The following is a 4,491-nucleotide window of genomic DNA, read 5'->3' on the forward strand; positions in this document are numbered from 1 at the left end:
ATCCTGTTGAGGCTTAGCACTTGTTACCAGAACAGTGTCTCTGCAGTGGACTGAAACATGTAAACATCTGATCTGTTCGGGATTATCGACTCCATTTTTTAACGGTCTTTGACTCAGGTCCACCGGCTGCTAACCTGCTGAGCCCGTCAGAACAGCTCAGCTGCCAACGAAAACAACTTCAGACCCATCAGACTGGTTTCTGTGCTAACAGCTCAAAGCTGTCTGAGCCCCAGAAAGGTCAACAGAAGAAGAGAAAACACTGCGGTTCAGGGAAATCGCTTAGTTTCAGGGTTGGGTTTTAACTGAACAACAAAAAGTGTGATTAAATATGATATTATAGCATCCACAAATGCTTTGTCTTTGTTTAAAAGGATTAAAATTGTCAATATCTCTAATGAGCCTCAAGTCTTGCCCGATGGCATCATCTCAGTCAGTTCTTGCGTGTGTTGGATGAAGTCGGCCTGTCACATGTAACAATAAAACATCTCTACCCGGAGTTCTCCAGTGAGCGAAAAAAACAAATGAAGGTAGTGAGGGAGACATGCTCCAGTGGAGGCAAATTACAGATAAATCAGAGGCTGCTCATGCATTTTAAGTGCCACATTATACAGAATCCATTAGTAGCCGTAGCAGCTCAGCACAATTTAAAATGTTAAATCTCTTTGATTGCGACTCTGCAGAACCAGGAGGAGTCGGCGTCGGACAATCTGAGCCGGACAGATAGGTGGGTGAGATCTAAAGAAATTAGGACAGAAACAAACACCAACAGTTGTCGTTTAACATGATACAAGCAGATGACCACACCTCTTTGTACATGTGGGCACGAAGGCCACCCTAATGCCCGCCTTAATCAAAATGCTTTGATTCAGAGCTGAAATATTTTTCTTTGTCTCTGAAATGTCACAAATGTAAATGAGCTGACATCAGTCATTCATCAAACCCCACAGCTCTACCTGTCCTCAGTTATGCACATCCATCTGCATGTGTGTGTGTGTGTGTGTGTGTGTGTGTGTGTGTGGCAATTACTAGGAACGGGCGTGATCACTATACCGAAACGAGCAACATCTTTACATCTCCTGCAGTCGGAGCTGATCAGCATGAAATCAGCTCCTCTGCCTCCAACACACGAGCCTGAGGGAGATAAGGGAAAGCTGAGATTACAGTTTGGTAATTTCGTGAAGCGATAGTGTGTGTTTGCGAAGATGAAGAGGAATGAATGGGAAGAAAGTGTATGTGCTCATAAAGGCTCATTATTTTACACTAAAATATGTAAACAAGCTTGGGCTCCCAACTGCTGTAACAGGAGGTTTTAAATGAAATGTAAGCAACAAGAAATGCCTTTCAGACAATGTTTTTGGCTGCTCTGTTACCCAATGTAAACACAGCATAAAGGTTGACACAAATATAGATATGATCTATATATTTGCTCATCATTACATGAATTTGTGTCTCGTCCCCTGTGTGCCACAGGATCAGGTCCCTCCAGACTCGTGTCTTGTTACGGATGAGCGATGAGCAGGAGGAGACCTCTCTGGTCAGACCCAGAACGGAGTCTCTACAAGCGATGGCACAGAAATGACAACAGCGCGGGGAAATGGAGGTGTTGAGGGCATCATCTCCAGGGGGCCTCTGAGCTTCTCTGCCAGGGTGTGTAATTCAGCAGGCAGCTCACGGCTGCAATGAGGTAGAAAATAAAAAAAGCATAAAAACGTCCAAGTGAAATAGGAGGCGAGAGGAAAATTTTTATGACGAGTCTAAATTCTCCCTGCTCTGCTGTAGATCCGGTGATCGGCTCAGCTTGTTTTTCAGAAACAGTCCATCATCTCAATGTCTACATGTAGCCATAAATGAGTCAAATTACCCCAGTTGCTATTCATGTAGTTTGCATCTAATGAGTAGCCTGGATTTGCACAATATGTGCTCACCAAACACTGATAGAGCCGTCTCAAATTCATAGATATGCACATAAAATGATGCACAACCTGTCAAAAGTCTGACGCTCTGACTGAAACTGTGTTGGACACACGTCATCATCTGGAAGCAGTGGAAAAATTAACATCGCACAAGCGACACAGTATGAATTCAAATCTGCACAGAATAGAACTGATAATGTTCTTAAACCAATTGTGGAGGTTCCTAATTTATCAAATAAGGGCAATAAAACCCATCTGCACAAAGAATTAATACACCTAAAACCACTGAAGCAGGTTAATCAATTTTAGTTGTAAGAAAGTTTGTTTGAAATAAAATCATCACAGTGAGAAAACTTAAAAAAAAAGAATAAACAGTCCAGTGGTCTGAAACGTGCAGTTAACCTTTTCAAAATAATGCTGAGCCACGTGTCTGAATGGTAAAATAAACACTACCATAAAACATTGCTGAATATGTATTTTCTATAAAAATTAAGGCATTAAAAACATTGTCGTATTTTTTTTCTTTCAATAAAACCCAAGAAAAATAAGAGATCCATGTGATTCAAGATCAGAAATTTAATCACTCAAGTGTAATTATTGCTGCAGGAAAGCTAAATTTAACATGTTTTGCCTGTAAAAAAATTATTATTTTACAATTTTTCCTTAACAAAGTACCAGGGATAATATGTTATGATAAAAAAAAGTTTATGTTGGCAGTGAGATATCAAGCTCTACCAAACAAAACACAGGAGTCCCTCAAGGATGTGTACTCAGTCTTTTCCTTTTCACTCTGCTGACAAGGGGCTATACTGCTAAGTTCAGCACAAATCAACTCATTGAGTTTGCTGATTTCTACAATGGTGGGAATCATCAGTGATGGAACATCTTAAAGAGCTGAACATTTAGAAAGACGCTGGGAAGACAACAACTGGTTTCTTAATGCCAACAAAACTAAAACGCTTACTGAGGACTTTAAAAGGAAGAAAAAGCTGAGCATCTCCTCCTACACATCAACGACTCCTCTGTGGAGAGGGTCGACAACATGATTATTTTCTTTTTAATTCTACATCAGCAAGGATCTCAGGGACTCTCAGCATCTCACACCTGGTCAAGAAAGCAGCAGAGGATGCACTTCTTCAGAAGACTGAGGCATTCCCTCTTTATCCTCATCACCGGTTACCATGGCACTAGCATCCTGCATCACTTCTTGGTATTGCGATGACTGACAGGAGAACCCTGTGCTGTGGTGATAATGACTGGGAGAGTCATCGGGGTCTCACTCCCCCACTTTGTGTCTATTATTATGGAAAGACACCAGAATAAAAAGCCCTCCATATTGTGGAAGATCCCTCCTACTCTGACCAAAAGCTGTTTAACCTCCTGCCTGATGACCAACCGTGCAGCAGCTTCATTTCCCAGGTGATAAGGCTGTTTAATTTTCAGAAACCCTCACTGGACAAAAGAAACCCAGTTTAGTTTGTTTAAAATGACAAAGCAAGTGACTTATTAAAAAGTTAGTTAGATTCTCTTTTAAAAACATTTAGGATAACTGCAAAAATGATACATTTTATTGAGTGGTAGTGTGGTTATGTGTCTTTATACTGACCAGCAGCTCCTTGTGTAGCCTGGAAGCTAAATAAGCTCCAGTTAGCTTGGCAGGACTTGTGTTTGGATACATCCCAAAGCTGACACTAAAATGGAAGTGATGGCAACAGCCTCCTATCCAATCCCTTGGTGAGCTCAGCAAGCTGCCGTAACTCAACCTTCACACCTTTGCTTCCTCTGCCAGAGGGTTGTCTTACAGAACTATATAAAGGGCTGACATTGAGACTTCAACCTGACTTTGGACCCATTCAAAGCATTGATTCAGAGGAGCAGAAGAGGTAAAACAAATGGGGGAGACGTGGGCGATCCGTTTGCACGGGATTGGCAGGCAGTCAGCTGCAGCGTATCTGGCTGAGGACTGTAATTACAGTTAGAGCCTCAAATGCATCTCTGACCTGCGCTGATTACGAGCTATCCTCCCAAACCATCCGGGGTCATCACTCACCTCGCTAACTAGTACTGTAAATCAGCTGCGGATCGCTGACCTGATATTAGAGCCACAACAGGAGAGTAAACAGGGGCGGCATACAGAGCCCGCGGACTTATAAATAATCTGCAAGGAGATAGAGGAGTGAGGTGTGGGAGATGTTTATAGCAGGCGGACAAACACCTGTCACTCTGATAAGCCTGATTTATCTTGACTGACAGGTCAGCACATAGCTCTACGCTTACTGACAGCCTCGACTGCCAGCATCGCACCCTGGAACAGAGTGGTGATTTCTGCAGTGGATTAAAGGAGAGAGATGACGAGCCTCTTCACAGCTTCATTAGTGATAAAAGTCAGATGCGATAGGATAAAGTCTGACGTTGAGTCCTGGTTGATCGGGCTAGAAAAGCAGGCTTTTTTTTTCCAAACAAAGGGACCACTTGTTTCTCCTCTTTAGTTTCTGCACCTCTAGAAGGCAGAGGTGCAGAACATGTGGAGGTTATGAAAAAAACTAAAAAATAAATAAATAAAAAAAGCATCTAGACT

The sequence above is a fragment of the Kryptolebias marmoratus genome, linkage group LG16, assembly GCF_001649575.2.
Source record: "Kryptolebias marmoratus isolate JLee-2015 linkage group LG16, ASM164957v2, whole genome shotgun sequence".
In the NCBI taxonomy this organism is placed as follows: Eukaryota; Metazoa; Chordata; class Actinopteri; order Cyprinodontiformes; family Rivulidae; genus Kryptolebias; species Kryptolebias marmoratus.